This window comes from Pongo abelii, chromosome 14 (genome assembly GCF_028885655.2).
Source record: "Pongo abelii isolate AG06213 chromosome 14, NHGRI_mPonAbe1-v2.0_pri, whole genome shotgun sequence".
In the NCBI taxonomy this organism is placed as follows: Eukaryota; Metazoa; Chordata; class Mammalia; order Primates; family Hominidae; genus Pongo; species Pongo abelii.
In genome coordinates, this window is record NC_071999.2 from 81,571,759 (window position 1) to 81,592,589 (window position 20,831).

Genomic DNA, 20,831 nt, shown 5'->3' on the forward strand with positions numbered 1-20,831 from the left:
TACTCGAGAGGCTGAGGCAGGAGAATCGTTTGAACCCGGGAGGCGGAGGTTGCAGTGAGCCTGCAGTGAGCCGAGATTGCGCCACTGCACTCCAGCCTGGTGACAGAGCGAGATTCCATCTCAAAAAAACCCAAAAAAACCAAACAAGTTCCCATTGTTATACATTTTTTTGCAAACTAAATATCTCATGCATAAAAATTCTCATCAGAAATTAATATGTTTAAAACTATTTTCAGATGATATGTTGTATCAGGGTTTGAATAAATTTATGCGAATATACACAAATGGAAGAGTCAGTGACTATAGTGGAATGGAAATTTACTAGCTCATTTTTAACAAAGCCTCCACTTAACTGGTACACGCCATTGAGTAATGAGCGCCATGATTTAGTAAACCAGCCATAGACCAACTCCTTTCCCCTAATTTTTGTATCTGCATCCGTTTGTGATAGCCGTGCAGACCAAGGATGCCCACACACTAGCTCACAACCAAGTCTCCAATCTTGATCAACCAAGATATTTTGTAAAAATAGGGACTATTTAATCATACTACATTTGAAAAAAAGACAATTTTGAAGGAGGCATGTTTGTTTTTTATAAAGCTTATAAATAGTGAAAATACTGCTTTTATCTTTATCTCTTTTTTACCTTTTTAGCATAGTTTAATGATATACACAAAATGTAGTGCTTGTATGAGATTTATACATAAATATGCGTGTTGGGGGCTATATGCATCTGTATTTGTTTTAAACCGAAGTGCCTTATTTAAAAAGATGAGATTAAAAGGTTCAAAGCCCTGGCAATAGAAAGCCAAAAGAGTGAAGTAAACTGATGAAGGAGCCTTTTAATTCCCTGTCGGGTCTTCCCACCTTACATCCTTGTAATGTATCTTTATCACTCCATGTGAAGGGGATTGCATTAAAACACATTTGCATCTTTGGAGAATTGGAGTGTTAGCCGTAGTATGCACTCTTTTGCTTGTTTTGTTATACCTGTAGTAGAATCTTAAACCCTTATACACGAATCTCCATTTGAAAAGCTGTTGGTGATCAGATAAAACACTGTCTCCCCTTAATTTTCTTTTCCACAAAAAGCTGTTTGTCTCGCAACTCCTTGAGGGTTCAATTCAAGTTTTCTAATTATTTTGCATTGTTTTTCTGGCAATTAGCACTTAGAAAGAGGGACCGGATGGTATAAAATGTGAAGACAGCAGTTTAAGAGTGACACTATCTGAGGCTTAGTGGCTTCCTGCGCATGTAACCTTGATGGCCTTACTTTTCCTCGCTGTGCCTCAATTTTTCACGCGTAAAACAAAAATGAAACAGGAATCACTAGTAGCACCTCTCATGAGCTTCTTGTGACCAAAAACTGAGTAAATTCAAGTGGAGCTCTTGGAAAGATGGCTGGTGAATAGAAACAATAGATGTTAACTCTTACCTTTTTGCAAGAAGTAATGCCTGTGCTGTTTTCTACAAAACTTTATTTCAGCTTTCCAGATGAAACAGGATTGACACCATTTTAGAAAAATCAACAATAAATGGCACTTAATGAGCCTACGTTCCTAAATCTGCATTTCTTGGTGAAAATTTTGATTTTGCAGGTTCTTCGTATTCATAACACTAGGTGGCAGTGTTAGCACAGACGGGGAAAAAAACACAGTGCGGGTTTCCCCATTCCCCCCATTTCCCTTTGCAGTTTTATAACTTTTTAGTCAGCTTTTGAACCACCGATCAGTCCATATTAGTACTCTGGGGACACCCCAGTGCCGAGTCCTACAGGACACTGGCTGAGGGATTAACAGGACATTTCAACGATTATTGCCTCGTAGGAGCAAATGTGGTCCGGTGCAATGCGAAGAAACTACATCCTAGTTTCTCTATCAGGGGCTTGCACAAGGCTGTTTTTCTGCACAAAAGTTGACTTAGGAACGCTTTAGCTCACTATGCAGAGGCCTGGAGAGTCCTTGATTTTCCCGGAGCGAGCTGGCAGCTTTGATAGAGGCTGTCACGTTTTAGGAATCTCAATGGTCCCCCAGAAAATAAGCCAACAGCCTTTGGCGGGTGGGATTTTGCGGAAGTCATTTCTTTGTGACTCTGTGGGCGAGGCAAGTATTTGCCAGGTCACTGGGGTCTTGACTTTAAAAGTGGCCAGTTTTTAAACTAAAAGTTTTATTCTTTTTAGATGATTACCCCGGGGCTCCTCTGAGAAAAATAGGAGTAGATTGCTGGAATTACCATGGGTTGAAATGAAAGATAGGATGACCTGCCTGGACAAAGGCATAGGGACTCAGGAAGATGAGAACTCCTGCTCCTTCTCTGAATCGGATTTTCCTGGCTGTAGAGACCAGATCAACCCTTCCATTCCATCGATTTGGGTATCTCTCTCTCTCTCTCTCTCTCTCTCTCTATATATATATATCTATCGATCTATCAATCTATCATGCCTCCATAAATCTGCATGCACACATGTGCATATATACACACACACATTTTTGTTTATTCAACCCATAAATATTTGAGTGCCCGCTGTGTGCCAGTTACTGATTTCAACAACACAGATGAAGCAGTAAACAAAACAGATGATGCTGCTCCTCTTATGGAGCTTATATCATATTATAGTGGGGGGACACATCAGGTGGTAAATACTGTGAAGTAAAGTGATATAAAAGGATAGAGAGTGGTGAGGAATACTGGGGATTCTATTTATTTTGTTTTTAATTATGGATACATAATAGTTGTACATATTTATGGGATATATGGGATGTTTTGATACGAGCATACAATGTGTAATGTCAATTCAGGGCAATTGGGGTATCTGTCACCTCAAGCATTTATTATTTCTTTGTGTTAGGAAAATTCCAATTCTACTCTCTTAGTTATTTTTAAGTGGGCAACAAGCTATTGTTAACTATAGTCACCCTGTTGTGTATTTCTATCTAACTGTATTTTGTACCCATTAACCATCCCCATTTTATCTTCCCCACAGCCCTTCCCAGCCTCTGGTAACCATTATTCTCCTCTCTATCTCCATGAGTTCAATTGTTTTAATTTTTAGCTCCCACATATGAGTGAGGATATGCAAAATTTGTCTTTCTCCGCCTGGCTTATTTCACTTAACATATTGTCATCTAGTTCCATCCAAATTGTTGCAAATGACAATATTTCATTCTCTTGTATGGGTGAAAAATATTCCACTGTGTATATGTGCTACATTTTCTTTATCCATTCGTCCATTAATAAACACTAGGCTGATTCCCTGTCTTGGCTATTGAGAATAGTGCTGCAGTAAGCATGGGAGTGCACATCTCTCTTCGATACACTGATTTCGTTTTTTTTGGGTGTATACCCAGCAGTGAGATTGCTGGATCATATGGTAGTTCTATTTTTAGTTTTTTGAGTAACCTGCATACTGTTCTCCATAGTGGCTATGCTAATTTACATTCCCTCCAACAGTGTACGAGGGTCCTAGGGGATTCTATTTTAGATAGGAATTTGCTTGGGAAATTGAGTATGCCGATGTCTTAGCAGGAACCTGAATGAAGTGAAGGAGTGAGATGTGCACCTTTCTAGGGGAAGAATATTCCAGCCAGAAGGAAGAGCACATAGGTGCTCTGAGGACATTGGTGGGTAATGCTCGGGGGCAGGCAGGGGCAGATACAGATTGATGGAATCTGAAACGTATGCAAATTTGTCACCCTCTTTAAGAGAGAATACAAACTTAGGGGCAAATGTGAGTATTTAGAATAAGAAAATCACATGAAATTACAAAAATAAAAAAGTTGATAAACTGTGTATGCATAGTCCAGTAAGGCATTTTTATTCATTAACTGCCTGACGCATCTGTGTCACTTTTTCCTACAGTTTTGGCTACACACTCTGCTTCTTCATAGGTTTCTGATGGATAATAGGTAATTTAATCTTTCTCTTAGCATAGTTGAGCCAGATATTGAGAGTTTACGCATTTCTTTCAGCTTTACACTTCTTTTTGGTTATGCCATGTAAATTTCTAAGATTCTCAAAATTGGGAAAACCATCTTAGAAATTTTCTTTGCATATAAGCTGTAATATTTGGAAGAATTTTTATAGATTAGCTTCTGATTTTGTTCATTTCAAACCTTGTTTTTTCCTACTGCTGAACACTCCTAAAGCTGGCTGCCATGTTCATAACTCATTTGACTTATGCCTTACATCTTCATATCACAATATTGCAGGGTGGGTCGGCACAGAGGAAGACAGGTATTTCCTTGAAACCATTTCTGTTCCTAGATAGCTAGTAATACATAGAAGCGACTGCAAGCCACATGACTGTATCTCACTCACACAAATGACATATCTTTAAATTAACTTCCCCTTCTCTAGGTCTTAAAAATGCCCACGGCCACCCCATTGCCTTCTGACAAGAAGAAAGATGTAATAGAGGGAAAGTAGAAATGAAAAGAGACAGGGATGTCAACTGATTGTGGTTAAGATATTTTTCTTTTGCAAACTTTACAAACTCTTATGACTTTGTCAATGCATTACTGTCCAAGTAAGGGGCCTACACCTTAAGCTTCATGAGCTCCATGGCAATCCACCACTGGGGGAACAGGAAGATACTCCTGCCCTACTGTTAGGTCATTGAGGGAAAAGGAGGTCTGGAGCATAGGATTTGTTTGGGAGATTAACTTAATATAACCCAGTGTTCAAAACATACTGAACAGACCATAGCTAACTATTTCCTGTCTTTTGCATTTGTGCTTCACCAACATGTATGTCATGAAACCGTGGGATAAAAAGGTCGCAGCTTTGGGAATGATGATTTCACTGGAAGTGCAGTGGTGGATAAAGGGGAAGCAGGGTGAGGTAATTTCACTGGTAAGTTACTAGTCATTTTAACATGGAAATACTTTTAAAAATATAATTATCATTTGTAAAGTATGCAGATTTCATGTGACTTTTTTTTTTTGTTTTTTTGTTTTTTCAAGATAGGGTCATGCTCTGTCACCTAGGCTGGAGTGCAGTGGAACATTCTCAGCTCACAGCATCCTTGGCCTCCCAGGGGGCTCAAGCCATCCTCCCGCCTCAGTCTCCCAAGTAGCTGGGACCACAGGTATGCATGACCAAACCTGGCAATTTTTTTTCTTTTAGTACAGATTGGGGTCTTACTATATTGCTCAGGCTGTTCTTGAACCCCGGGCTCAAGCAATCCTCCCACCTTGGCCTCCCAAAGTGCTGGGATTACAGGTGTGAGCCACTGTGCACAGCTGCATATGACTTATTTTTAAGCTAAAACAAACTTCCAGGATAATTTGTCCCTTGCAATGGCCTGCTTTAGGGACATTACCTCTTCTTCAGTTAGGGTTTCTTCAGTAGAAAATGTAGTGAAGTTGCATCCTATAATAGCCTATGACCCCTTGTCTAGCAAGGTGACACTCCTGGCAACACTGGAGCTGACTATTTTTCTTCCTAGTTATGGTTATTTGCATGATTTATTTGTGGGATGAGAAACAATCTAGGAGAGAAGCTAAGAGTGCAGGTTCTGGAACCAAATTTCCTGTGCCGGACTCCACTGCTCACTCTCTGGGCAAATAATCTCTCTGTGTCTCAGTTTTCTTCATCTGTAAAATGGGGATCATAATAGTACTACACAGATCATGCAGTTGTTATGAGCATTCACTAAATTAATTTTGGATGTAGGACAGTGACTTGGCACAAAGTCAGTATACAGTCTTTGCCAGCTACTTTATTTTTTAAGTTTTTAATTGACAAGTAGTAATTATATTTATGGGATACCATGTGATGTTTCGATGTATGTTTACCTCGTAGAATGATGAGATCAAGGTAATTAAAAAATCCATGGCCTCACATATTTACTTTTGTGTGTGTGTGGGGAAAACATTTAAAATCTAGTGTTTTGGCAGTTTTGAAATATACAATGCATTATTATTTACTATAGTCGCCATGCTGTGCAATAGATCACTAAAGCTTATTCCTCTTGTCCAATTGAAACTTTGTACTCTTTGATCAACATGTTTCCTTTCCCCATTAACCCTCCCTCAGCCTCCCTGGACCCACCAGCCAGCTACTTTAACGATCTTTCTGTGTTTCTTCTCAGCGTTTCCCCTCTGTGATCCTCAGTCCGTGCTGGTAAGAGAATTAGCTGGAATTCATGGTGCCACTTCTGAAACATGTAAAAAGGCCCAACTAATCAGGATGGGATGTGTCACCAGGCCTCATAACGGCCATGGTCATATTTTTAAAAATTGTCTTAGAGCAGAAATTTTTTCCCCAAATAAAATCATAAAAAGTGTGGATGCTTAGGTTGAACCAGAGAATCAGGGGCCCCCAGAAGCACACTCTAGTATCACCAACCCTCTCTTGCAGGGTCCTGAGAACCCTCCAACACCTTATTGTTTCATAGAACACAGTTCAAAAAACCCTAAAACTTGGCAAATTATCTTTCTTAAATTTCAAAAGAAAAGACAGGTATTCGTCTAAATATAGCTGGGCCATCCTGTCATGTTAATGACTCTGGGTTTACTAAGGGCAATTTACCCACCTATAAATCTGCAGAGCTGTGTTTGAAGTTGGCTTTAATCTTGTCTACCAACCAAACCTATGACCAAAATTTCAAATTGACTGACTTGAGTTTCATCTCTAGTTTCCGCCTTGCTTATTTGTATGGTTTTGGGGAAGACAATAAAGGAAGGAAATTGAGGGTTGGTTGCTTTTGTTTTAGATTCAACTAACATTTATTGAACATCCAGATGCCGTGCCACGAACTCTCATTATTAACCTGTAAAGTGAGTATTTATATTTTAAGATGACTAAAGTGAGGCTCACAGACATTAAAAGCCTTGTTCATAACAGAACTGAAATGAGTTACAGACATTTTTTTTACCCAAAGTTGTAGATTTTTATACCCACTGTATATTGCAATGTGAAAATGGTAACATCTTGCATTTATATAAAGCTCTGTTATGTATAAAACAACCTTTCCTTTTGAAAATCTTGCCATTTGGAACTCAGATATAGTTCTTTTTTTTCCTTTTTTTTTTTAAAGCTAATTATTGGTTCTCAAACTAAAGATGACAAAATCTAGTCTGTGAAAATCAGTCAAAAACCAAAGACCACTTAAGAGACGTACCCGGGATTCAAACCAGGTCATCTGGCTGCAAACCATTCCCAGCCCACCACACCCCAGGGTGGGAGCCTTTACCTCTTGTATCCAGCTTCAGTCACTTTCCTGGTAAAGTGTGTGCTTGGTGACCCCTAAATCAGGATTTTAAAAATATGCATCAACTTGGCTTCTTTTGCTCCATGGGAGCCCAGCCCTCTCTGATCATAAGCACCGCAAGCTTCCCTTTATTTTTCAACAACCATTTCATTTATGCCTGGCTCCAGGTGGCAGGAGGGCTGGCTGTTGAAACTCATTACAAAAGGAAAAAGAGCCTTATTGCATAAGAGAGGTGATGGGAGGGAGATCAGTACTTTGTATCCATTAAACATCCAGCCTAAACTTACCTCGGATCTCTGAAGCCCTGCTGTGGTTAGAAAATAACATGAAGAGGATTGCTAAGACCTGGATTCCAGTACTGTCTTTTAAAACACCGTTATCTTGGGGAAGTCACTTTACCTCTTCAGCCCTTGGGTTTCTGGTCAATAAAATGCGATGTTTGGACGCATGCCTGAAGTGGGCTTATCTTACCACTAGGGGGCAGGCAAATACAACTCCTGGGTGCTTATGTAGCTCACACAGGGGTAAATAACGAAAAGTTTTAATACAAACTTAAAAATTAAAAAAAAATAAGTAAAATAAAACCTGGGGTTTCTGATAGGGCCTTTGAGTACTCTCAACTCTAGCCCTTCTTGTTGTTTGGGTTCAATTACATGCATTGCATGCTACAATAGTCTAGCATTTATTGAGTGCTTACTGTGTGGAAGACACTGTACGGAATGTTACCTTTAATCCCTAGGAAAACTGTGCTCGGCGGGCATTATCCACGTTTTACCCAGAAGGATCCTGAAGCTCACAGAGGTTATGCAGCCTGCCCAAGGTTACCCAGCTAGCAACTGGCAAAGCTAGGAGGTAATGCAGATCTGATTGCTTCTAAGCCAGACTCTGCTTTTACTTTTTGCTGGTTCCCATGGTTCCGCTCTCTCACTGCCCCCTGGATGTGTGCATATGGTCCAGTCCATCACTACAGTCATGAAGGATAATGCCATGGAAACATTTTGCTGTGTGTTTGAGTGATTCTGATTTCATGAAATGATAGAAATTATAATTGTGTTAAATATTGTCAGAACATTATTTCTGGAATAGTATTTGATTAACTTGTACTGTCTCCATTCATCCCACAGAGCTCTGGGGCCCACATTCCACACTCCTTTGTTTTTCCTGGAGGCTGTTCTCCACCAGTGCCTGTCCTATTCTCTCTCTCTGCAGCTTACAGCTACAAATGACTATAGGAATCAACACAAACTCTCCCATCTGGCCTCTACTGTTTGCCATTTGCCCCTCCCCATCTCACCTTAGCTAAGGTTTTGCATTGACCTGCTATTTCCAATCAGGTCAATCAATGTATGTTTCTTAACAGTAGCCACCATTTGAACTATTCTCTCATACTTGCCACATTCAGTTACTTAGCATTTTTAACATGAAATTCAAAATGTATCCTTCAAAATACTTTCACTGAATATCACTACCAAACTCTGAACATGACTTTGCTTAACTTTTATTTTCTATTTTATTAATTTAATCACCTTGTGTTTTGCCTCTCAGATCTCTTGTTTCATGTGTTTACAGTGTATTCTTAACTAGATGCAAATTTCTTGAAATCACTGGTATTTGATTTCTCCAAGTATTTAGTTGAGTATTAGTAATAAAATACTGAGCTGGATTCTATTTCTAATCCTAATTAATGAGGCAGGAAGCCAATCAGGTGCATCATTTCATAGCTCAGCCAATCATCAAATATTAAGTGCCTCCTGGGGGATATTGTGGGAACCTATAATGTTCCAAATTCTATGCTTTGTGCTTTAATACATGGTCTATATAATTCTCCCAAAAACTCAGTGGAGAAAACACCATTATTTTCATTCCCAATTGACAAATGAGATAGCTAATGGCCAAGAGTCTTATTCAAAGTCACGGTGCTGATCAGGGTGGGATTTAAATCCAGGCAGTGTGACCCCAGCTAAAGCTCATGCCTTTAATCACTCCTGTATTCCACCTTATATCCAGACTTTGGCACTGTTTTGCCTTGAGGTTGCAGAACTGGGGGCTAGGAGAAAGTACAGGAGTAATAATGAGGAAAATCATGAGAGTGGAACTGGGTGGCTGGGTGGAAGTCTTCTTGTTCCATAGTGTGACTCTCCCTGTAACCACAAACATCTTGAAGAAGTAAATTCTACTAAATTTCATGAAATGCTTCAGAGTCAAGTCCTTACAGAAACTCTGGGAAAATGCAAAGCAGCTCAAGAAGGTGCAAAAGTCTCAGTGGAAATTCTGATTTTATCTAGATTTCTTAAAGAACTGGGTGCCTCAGCTACTGTGAGCAAAAGCTACTAGTTTGGTCACCAGTCTCTAAAACTAAACCAAACCAAAACAAACAACAAACAACAGAAAACATGTATCACTTTGAACTAAAATGACTCAATGAGAGAACAAGTTGATGTCAAACAAAGGTAAGTTGCCAGCTGAGGATCACTAGGCTTCTGTGGTCTTCCCAAGTCTAATGCTACATGGTCACTGTGAGAACTGCTTGTGGCCTTGGGAGTGCACAAAAGCTGGTACTCTTCTTTATCCTGTCCCTTGTTTCTTTGCATCTGTTATAGTTGCTGCAGAATAGCAAGTCTATCACCCACAATGGCCACAAATCAGAACAAATGATCATTATAAACAACCCATGTAGACAGTAAGTGCCAATTAATTATTAGATTTGATTAGTCCAAACATGTGCTGTGCTATTTCTCTGATTGCTAGCAAGCAAAGAAAAGGTGGGCTGTGGGCTAGACTTTAGGTGGCATGGAAGACTAGGGTTGGCCGCTGACATTGGCAAATCTGGTAGGTTTTCAGAAAAATATCAGAGGGTGATTAGAGCATATGGGACATTCCAAAAGCAGAAGGTCAAGTAAGTGGCACCCAAACCTCTCTGATTATTGGAATTACCTCGTGGGTTAAATAAATACAGATCCTAGGCTCTGTCTATGACCTATTGAAACTTTAGTCATGGGAGATGAGAAGTTGCATTAAAAAGTAAAAATTCCCCATGTGATTTTGATAATCATTTTGAGGAACAATTTATTTGAGGACACATTTCATAATTGGTCTTTACATATTATTTTTGAAACTTTCGCTGTTCATTTCTTGGTGGAGATCCAGGACTGTTTTCTTGGTTACAAAGGTCAATTAGTTAAGCAAAGGAATAAGTGGACCAAGTATTCAGAAGGATTTATACCGTGTGTGTGTGTGTATGTGTGTGTGTGTGTGTGTGTAATGTATTTAAAATATGACTTAAGGTCTATAATTAAGCCCAGTGAAAATGTAGTATCTTAGGGTTTGGTTTTATGATACATTTCATGTGTGAAATGATAGTGATTATAGTATAATAAAAATGATCATACTCAGAACCCATCTCAACAGTGTCAATTACGCATCATTGCCAGGAGCATGGCTATTGTAGGTCACTTCAGTTTCTTTCTTTCCTTCTAGGTTAAGATAATTGCAATTTATTGTCTTCTAAACGTAGTATCTTGTACTTTTCAAATATTGAAAAAGACCAGTACAATTTGCATAATGACGATTGCCATTTCCCCAGGTTTTCTATGGTAGGGCAGTGATTTTTGAGTCCATAGATGGGCCAGTAGGAAGTCTATACTGAAATCAGCGTTGTGCCTGTAAGTTTGCTTGGGGATCATCTCAATAAACTCAATAAACTTCTTTCTTCAGAAAAATCAGTCATAGTTTTCTGGCATGGAGCCAGTTGTAAGACAAAGGACTATGTCACTGGTTATAGCACTATTTCTGAACTAAGTAATATAGAATGTTCTTAATTGCCAGAAAGTGATAAAAATAGGTATAATGACTAGATATCCATGTGTGCATCAGAGGCTCTGATACAGAGGAACCAGTGTTGGAGATTCTGTGATTGCTTTAAAAATAAACTCAAAATAAATTGAAAAAACATAAAAGCTGCAATTCCCAATTAGGTGTCTTTAAAGTAAGTATTGGAATGGAAAGGAGATTTTAATTTAAAAATTCCTAATAAAAGGTATGTGTTTACTATGAAAAGCCTAAGTAAGAAATTATTTAATAGGCATTTCTTGGGAAACAAAACTTTAAAAAAATAGACACAAAAAGGTATAAATGGAAATAATAAAATTTCGAAAGAATAAAAGTGTGAAAAGTGTGCTTCAAGATGTTCATTACCCAAAAAGAAACTGGATTCCTTGTATCCAATTTTATTTTGTAACGTAAATTTTATCATATCATTTAGAATAGTGGGTCTCAACTTTCTGAAGGCACAAAACTTCATTTATTTTCCAGTAACCCCTACGTGATAGTATCTCTACTTGGTTATCATGTAATGATTGTGGCAATGCATAATTAGAAAATCATAATGAATTTAATAGCACTTCAGATAATTGCTATTTCATAAATCAGAGCAGTGCATATGAATCGTATAAATTTTAAAACAGTAGCAGCTATATGTGCAAGATATTTATGCAATCTACAGACATTGTTTGAGTATATATGCTCTGAAAATATGGATTCTTCTATCCCTTCTTGTATTAATTCTCCATATCTCCAGGGGACTCATGGCCCACATATTTGGGATCATTATAGAGTAAAAACAAGAATAATGAATGATTTGTTAACCTCTCCCAGAGATATGTCGTCAAAGGCCTCTAGGCTGAAATGTATTCTCTCCTACTGAGGTCTGCACTGAGCACCACTTACATCTGATGGAGCCCATCTTGCTGACCTGGATCCCTGGCCACATGTGTCTGAACAGTATGATGTGGAAGAGAGCCAGAGAAGGGGAGCCAGTTGCTAGTGCTGAATGAGGATTTGGGGATAATCATTTTGTCTCCCTTTTTATTTGCAAAATTAAGATTCCAATGCTCTTGTTATTATCCTGTTATAGGATACAGAGAGGAATAAAGTTAATAGGAAGGAGCAATCAGAAAGCTTTGGCTGAAAAGAATTATTTAAACCACTGGAGAAAACTTGTCCAATTATGAAGAAAGAAGAGGAACCGATGTAAACTTGTGGGTTTTTCTGTTTATGTAAATCAATGACAAGGGGTCTGGAGTGTGCAATTTTCTTGCACATATGTTATTCTTTCACAAGCAGATATAAATAAAGGCACTCAGCCTGCAGGAGAAAGTTTGGAATAGCGGGTCTGAAATAACTCTGCTTGTTGTTTACCCTCTCCTGTGGCTAGCCTGACCTGTAAATCATGCTTTAGATTCCGGCTGAACCTCCCCCAGTGCCATGCAATGCCCAGTACTCAGTGGTGTGTAAAAATTCTTTGGAAGTTGCTTAGATGAATATGTAATAACTTTTCATACATTCAAAATACCATTTATTTAACTCACAAGAGAGGAACTCTAATCATGGCAATATTAAATACTATAATGAACCACAGGGTAGCAGATGGGCCCTGGGGTAAACAGTTTCTGTACTATTGATTTACTTATTTGATTTCCTTGTGAAACGTTCATGACCTGAACCATTGCTGCAGAATACAAATGCAGGTTTTCAATCCAAGTCAGGCATTAAGATTATTTCTTTAAAAAGAATCTGAGTGTTCTCTGGCAAGCCAAAGGAAGACTAGTTAGTGTCTTGGGCCCTGGAAATCAGTGTTTTGCAGTTTGATCAGGTTTGTGAGAATGATTTCTCTATAGAGAGTGCCACAACTTCTATCAAGACACCATCCATATTATTTCATTTCTAGAAACTTCCATTTAGAGCTCACTATCTTCATGACATTCTGTTGTATATATGTTCGTGATCTGAAGATATTAAGATATGATTCTTATCCTCAAAACAATACACAATATTTACAATAGCCATATGATTACAGAAGACAATCAAACATAAGATGCAAGCTTAAATGCCTAGGGACTCAGGCAGAGAGTGTCAATGTGTGGAGCTGCCTGCTATATGACAATAGGGAGTGGTGGGGACTGTGCCCGACTGGGACATTCTTTACCCTCTTAAGTTCAAATTCATATTTAAAAACATTACTCTGCTGGTCAAGGAAAAACATACATGGGGGCTACATTAACTCTGTTGGACTCTTTTTGGGTGTACATACTCTTGTTCGAATGTCTAGCAGCTGTGTGAAGTTGACTTAGTTGACACAATTTTGCAAATAAGGTAGAGGCTCTACAAGGTCAAGGTCTTGGCCAAGGTGACTTAGTTAAGTAGGAGGGCAAAGATAAGAAGTTGAAATTCTATGGACCCAAGCCTGGTTATTTTTTTAAAAAACTAGCAGGGGCAGGAAGAAGCCAGAAATGGTAACTAATTATTTTGCGTTTACTAAATCTTCTGATATCTGACTCATTATTCAAGGGCTCCGCCAGTGAATTTGCCTTGCCAGTTTCCCTATATTTTCATACAACATTAAAGAACACAGTAAATGTGGGTGATCCCTTCATAATCAACATGCTTCTGATATGTCAGGGGTCTCTAGGTTATAATCAATATATTCACTGATTTGTTTTCCAAAGACAGGATGAGGTTGCTGAGTAAAACAGCTTCATGAAAAAAAGGGAACTGCTATCCTCTGAGCAGGCTGGTCTATCCAGAGTGGACTCAACACAGAGCTATAGATTTCTAGGGATTTCTGAGCAGGATGTCCAGAATGAATGTGGGACTTGAGGTCTTATCTTTAGGCCAAACAAAAATATGGACTTTGGAATTAAGAAAAGCTAGATACAAAACCTCTGGTCCTGGGTGACTTCGAGGAATCCGATTAAACCTTTGATATCAATTTTGTTGTTTGAAAATGGAGAAAAATATATCATGGGGGTTAAATAAGTGAATATAGTTAAGCCAGGTGTTGAGTGCAGTTATTAATATTAGCAAATCATAGGTATTCAATAATGCTGGTTCTCATCTCTTCATCTTTCTTTCCCCCAGCTTTGTATCCAGTGGAGGAGGCTTGGGCCCACGCTGGTAAAATGAGAAGTTAGGGGAGGATGTCCTCAGAGAGCTGGAAGATCACAGTCCTCATTGTCACAACCGATACAGTGTTGATAGGGACAACATATGCCTTGGAATGTTTCAAATACTTTGCCACAATTAAGGGACACTGAACAGGAACTCAGTTTTGGAAAACAAAGTGGAATTTCTGGAAACTGCTAGCATAAAAGCTTTGACAGGGTCACATGCAGATTAGCATAATTTTATTACATTTTCTATTTTAGTCCTGTGAGATACTAATTTGGATTTCATTGTGCCCATTGAGCGGCTTTTGTTCTTTGGCTGTGAGTTTAATTATTTAGTTATTTATGAGTGCATCTGGGCATAAGTGCCACAGTTTTATTTCGGTGACAAATTTATGGTCAGTGAATTTTAGTAATTAATGAATAAATTATTTCTCCTCCGTAAATGCCCCTGCAATTTCTGATTTTCATAACAATTCATAATACTTAAGAAAAATTCTTTATTAGTTGAAAAAGCCAATGCTAATGGAATCAGGAAAAGGAGATTTCAAATTGCTTTAATTAACTGTATTAATTAGTATCCAACATGTGTAAGATATTGAATTGGCTTTGGTTGTCTCTCTTAGCATTTAGTTGCCTAAAATCTGTTTAAGATATGAATATACGGTGTTAAAATAAATTCTAATTCTTTTGAGAAGTAAATGGCAAGAAAAAAATGATCTCCTTTATAATCTTTAAATCATGGTGTACCCTCAAGTCCTTGAAATTTGCCAAAGATAAAAAATTTGCATATATAAACAAATGCATATATTAGCATTCTAAAAAAGAAAACCATAAGCCACTTTGTAATGTAATGTGATTTGAAGGAATTAGGGAAGTTTACAACAGTTTGTATGTTTCAGATTTTTTTTTTTTTTTTTTTTTTTTTTTTTTGAGATGGAGTCTTACTCTGTCGCCCAAGCTGGAGTGCAGTGGTGCTGTCTCGGCTCACTGCAAGCTCCGCCTCCCGGGTTCACGCCATTCTTCTGTCTCAGCCTTCTGAGTAGCTGGGACCACAGGTGCCCGGCTAATTTTTTGTATTTTTAGTAGAGACGGTGTTTCACCGTGTTAGCCAGGATGGTCTCGATCTCCTGACCTCATGATCCGCCCGCCTCAGCCTCGCAAAGTGCTGGGATTACAGACGTGAGCCACCACGCCCGGCATCAAATCTTTTTTGAAGCAAAATCAACACAAAAATTTTCATTAAACCCTATTCTCCACAAATCACTGCACTAAGTGGAGTGGGGCAAGAAATGACGAATAAGAATAATTCTCACCCTTCTGGAGCTCAGGGCTGAGTGAGGAGGATGGAAGACACAGTTATTCGAATGATTAAGGGAGTTTGCAAGAATGTATGAGTATGAGCTTTTATAAAACTAGTCCTCACCAATGCTCTAAAACAGAGCCATGCTCCTTCGTTTTGTAGGGCCTGGTTTAAGTTTTACTCTAGAAATATCAAGCAACAGACTGTTTCCTTGAGGACGGGATTCTTGTAGGTTTTTTCTTGATTTTTCTCTTTTCCCTCACAACAATATTCATTCCATCAATAATTCCTGTCACCTCTACTTTCAAAATATGTACAGTCATGCATCGCTTAATGAAGGCGATAAATTCTGAGAAATTCATGGTTAGGCAATTCTGTCACTGTGTGCCCATTACAGAGAGGACTTAACACAAACCTAGATGGTATAGTCTACTATGCACCTAGGCTATATGGTGCAGCCTGTTGCTCCTAGGTCACAAACCTATGCAGCATGTTACTGTACTGAATACCATGGGCAATTGTAACACAATGGTAAGTATCTGTGTATCTAAACATAAGAAAGGTACAGTAAAAATACCGTATAAAAGATACAAAATGATATGGGGCACTTTCCATGAATGGAACTTGCAGGACTGGAAGTTGCTCTGGGTGAGTCAGTGAATGAGTGGTGAGCGAATGTGAAGGCCTGGGACACTGCATTACTATAGACTTTCTAAACACTGTACAATTAGGATATACTAAATTTATTTAAAATGTTTTTCTTTCTTTAATAATAAATTAACCTTAGCTTACTGTAGCTTTTTTTTACTTCATAAACTTAAATTTTTAAATTTATTGACTCTTTTGTAATAAAATTTAGTTTAAAACACAAATACATTGTACAGTCTTACAAAATATTTTCTTTCTTTATGTCCTCCTTCTTCTTCTTCTTTTTTTTTTTTTTTCTTTTTTTTTTTGAGACAGGGTTTCACTCCCATTGCCCAGGCTGGAATGCGGTAGCACAATCTCTGCTCACTGCCTCAACTTCCCGAGCTCAGGTGATCCTCTCACTTCAGCCTCCTGAGTAGCTGGGACTACAGGTGCATATCACCACACCTGGCTAATTTTGTATGCTTTTTGTAGAGACAGGGTTTCACTATGTTGCCCAGGCTGGTCTTGAACTCCTGAGCTCAAGCCATCCACCCTCCTTGACCTCTGAAAGTGATAGGATTACAGGCAGGAGCCACTGTGCCCAGCCTATGTCCTTATTCTATAAGCTTTTTTCTTTATAAAATTATTTTTTTTTTTACTTTTTAAACTTTTTTGTTAAAAACAAAGACGCAAACACACATGCTAGCCTAGGCCTACACAGGGTCAAAATCAGGATCGTCAATATCACTATCTTCCACTTCTATATCTTATTCCACTGGAAGGTCTTCAGGGGCAATAACACGCATGAAGCCGTCATCTCTACGAAAACAATGCCCTCTGGAATGCCTCCTGAAAGACCTGCCTGAGACTGTTTTACAGTTAACCTTTTTTAAAAATAATAAGTAGAGGGAATACACTCTATAATGATAAAAAGCATAGTAAATACATAAACCAGTAACAGCCATTTATTGTCATTTTCAAGTATTATGTACTTTACATCATTGCATGTGCTAGATCTTTCTACAACTGGCAGCTCAGTAAGTTTGTTTACATCAGCATCATCACAAACATGTGCTTAATGTGTTGCACTATGATATTACCATGGCTAGGTCATGATGGCTACAACGTCACTAGGTGATAGGAATTTTTCAGCTTCATAATAATATTATGAGACCACCATTGTCTATGTGATCTGTTGTTGAACGAAATGTTCTGCAGCGCATGACTGTATGGAGTCTGCACACTTCTACCACTACCCTACAGCCTAAGCCTCTGCCAAGACTTTGTGTCTTGTTGATGCTCCCCAGTCAATTCTCACCCAGTAGCCTCAATGTTTCCCTCTCTGATCCAGTCATGTAGGATTTTTTGTTTCTCCAACATGCCCACTCTTATTCCCAACCCAGGGCCTTTGTTCTTCCTCTTCTCTCTGCCAGAATCATTTTCCTCCAGATACTCTCATGCTTCATTTTCTACCTCATTTGGGTCTCTCTCTACTCAAACGTTACCTTCTTAGGTTTACCTGACTCTTTAAAACAACTTCCCTATCACCTCCACCAGACCGTTTTTCCATGGTCAGGGTTTAAGCAGAAAAACTTGATCTGTCTGTCTGTCTGCATGTCTTTCTGTCTGTGTGTTGATTTGTACTGTTTTTCCCTCTCTCTCTCTAGCTGTTGCTGGAGCTTAATGTCCACAGGGCAGCAGTCAGGAGAGAAAAATGAATGTAATAATGGGTATATGGTAGAGTGATCAGGGGCTAACTGGAACCCACAAGCATGAGCTGAAACTCATGAGGATGGACTGAAACCTGTGTTGTTGTTGTTGTTGTTGTCGTTGTTTTTGCCTTTGGCTTTGCAAACAGGATATTTATTTGTTTCATGAAAGCAGATATTTTTACTAGTGTGCAACAGAATAGTACTTGGCACATAGTTGCTATTCAAGAAATATTTATTGAATGAATTTGATATCTAAAGATGTCTGGTCTGAGGACAGGAGCCATGATCAAATCAAGAGGTCAGGAGAGCAGGCTAAGTCAACTGGCAATGCTGGTTTATGGAATGAGCTGGACCCTATTTAGAGACTGAGCAGGAAGCAACTCCCTCTTTCTCCTGCTGCCCCTTCAAACATACTGTCAGGGCCCAGATCTTCCCATCACTAGACAAAACTTTAGGCAAGTCTCATAGTCTTTCCAATATTCTTCAGCCATAAGAGCAGTCTCATTCAAGAGAGACCACATTAAGTCTTTAAACTTTTAACCAGGATAAAGCTTCCCTTCACCCCAGGTTGGTCCTGCTTTGAGCATGGAAGTCTGTGGTGAGGGAGGAGGGCATTGCCAGCTTCTCTTCTCAGCCTTTCCTCTCTCACTCACCTTTTACTGGAGGCTGGCTTTGTCCCTCCAGTGCTGGGTCATGCAGGACAGGGGATTAGGGAAGAAGGCTGTTGACTTCCGGGTGGGTGTGAGTGTAAACTGAAGTCCTTGCCCTCTGGATGCAAGACTATGATGTATTTTCTGGTTCTTTCTTTCATTAGAGCTTTTGAGGGTTTTCTGACTGTCTTTCCTGCATAGAACTGCCAAGCAAAATTCTGATAATAATGCCTTCTCTTGCTGGTGGCTTTGGGAAATATGCACCCTGCCTGCTGTTACATGTTCTTTGCTCACCTTTGCAGTTCCATCAGTTCCTTAGCCTTCAGACTGTGGAAGTGAGTCAGATCCAAACCTCTACAGCCCTCAGACCCCAGAGGACGTGCCAGGCTCTCCAGGTGGAGTGCTTCTATGACTGAAAGTTGAGGGGAAGCAACCCCCTCTTTTACTTTGGAGGGAGAGTTGTGCATACAGCCCTCACACGTCTCTCTCCAGAAAAGCCCTCTTTTCTGGCCTCTTCTCCCCTCCATTAATGAATTGTTTGTTTGTTTGTTTGCATATGGCCTGTTGGTGACTGGTGGAGTAATGCCGGTCTGATTGGTTTGAAAATCCCTTCACCCGTCCTTTGGCCTTGCTGTGCGATCTTACCACTCTGCCTCATGACGTGCAGGTACTTGCCACTTACTTTATTATTCATGGAAGCTCTGCAAAGATGCAGAGTCAGAAGCATCCCATTTTACTAGCCTATTATAAAGAGGGGGAGATTAACTTTGGTTTCAGATATTGCGCAGAACCTTCCTAGGTCATTACCTGATTTCCAAACACCTTCTCCATCAGCTTGTTGCTGTTGCGTAAAATGCTAACTTATGGAATCTTTCCTTGGCATTATTAAGAATTTGTCGCTAATTTAACAATGCCAAATGACCTCTTCATTCAATTGATGAATGGGACTGCTTTTGTGTTAAGCTTTTAACAAAGCTTTTATTTTGCCCTCACAACTCTGAAAGTAATGTTATTATTTGCATTTTACAGATACGGAAATTGAGGCTTAGGGAGGTTGATACCACAGTGGGGTTGCATACCAGATAACAGGGCCCTATAGAATTTGAACCCAGGTCTCTCTGATTCCAGAGTTTGTTCTATTAAGCTCTATATGTGGATAATTAGAGTATGAATGTTGGAATAATTGAGATAATTGTTATTCCTTTGAAACGCGGGAATCAGCCACCAATGTCTAGGGTCTACTCTCCTGTAATGTTAGGCTGCGTGAGAACAGGGTAGAACCTGCCAGTCATGGTGCAGTGGTATATCCAGAGCTAAACTAGTCAAAACCAAACAGAGGAGGCAAAATCCAGAAGAGGAAATACTATAACACATGTGATTTTAAAAAATGAGTAAAAACCGCTCGAGGGTTTGGTTCCCCAGTGGGAATTAGTGACTTAAACTGGGTGTAAATAAATATGGATTGGAGGGCAAATCTAAGAATAGGTTTGTAAAACCAGAGAAAATGACTGAGGCGAGTCTCAATCAATTTAGAGGTTTATTTTGCCAAGGTTGAGGATGTGCCCAAGAAAAAGAGACATGAGCCACAGCAGGATCTGTGGCCCACAAGTTTTTCCAAAGAGGATTTGGAGGGCTTCAACATTTAAAGGGAAAAAACAGACAGGAGGGAAAAGGGGAAAGAAAAAAGAGGGTGGGTGATGTGGTTAGGCTTCGTGTTCCCACCCAAACCTCATCTTGAATCGTAATCCCCAGGTGTTGAGGGAGTGACCTGGTGGGAGATGATTGGATTATGGGGGCAGTTTCTCCTATGCTGTTCTCATGATAGTGAGTGAATTCTCACGAGATCCAATGGTTTTATAAATGGTAGTGTTTCCTGAGCTTGCACATGGTCTCTGTCTCTCTCACCTGCTGCCATGTAAGAGCTGCTTGCTTCCCCTCCTGGCATGATTGTAAGTTTCCTGAGGCCTCCCCAGCAATGTGGAACTGTGAGCTGATTAAACCTCTTTCCTTTATAAATTACCCAGTCTCAGGTATTTCCTTATAGCAGTGTGAGAACGAACTAATACAGAAGGTATGGTCACATTCTTGTGAGGCTTTGATTAGAGCTCACTGAATTGACATGTTGCATGAAAAGGAGGGGTTAAAGGGAACAGTCAATTAGGTATTCATCTGGTGCTCAGTAAATCTGCATTTTACAGGATGGGCGGGGGGAGGGGATGATTTCTAGTCTCCTCTTATCCTGTACCGTGAAGATAAGCTGTTAATTTACATTGTCAGGGTGAGGGAGGCTAACTGTGGAGATCTGTGGCTTTCTATCTGTAGCTGTTTTACTTAGGAACAAAAGAAAAGGCAGTTTTTTTGCATGACTCAGCTTCTAAGCT

The 20,831-nt window shown here is 39.4% G+C and overlaps 2 long non-coding RNA genes across 2 annotated transcripts; both read left to right on the forward strand.

Moving 5' to 3' along the window:
- Positions 1-1,984: 1,984 nt before the first annotated feature.
- Positions 1,985-14,893, forward strand: LOC100449790 (LMO7 downstream neighbor protein). The gene is made up of 4 exons (XR_008512939.2): positions 1,985-2,373; positions 4,775-4,852; positions 4,967-5,087; positions 14,130-14,893. It is a non-coding gene; the product is annotated as an LMO7 downstream neighbor protein (long non-coding RNA).
- Positions 7,972-12,208, forward strand: LOC112128590 (uncharacterized). The gene is made up of 4 exons (XR_002911092.3): positions 7,972-8,066; positions 9,815-9,894; positions 10,798-10,876; positions 12,127-12,208. It is a non-coding gene; the product is annotated as an uncharacterized LOC112128590 (long non-coding RNA).
- Positions 14,894-20,831: the final 5,938 nt, after the last annotated feature.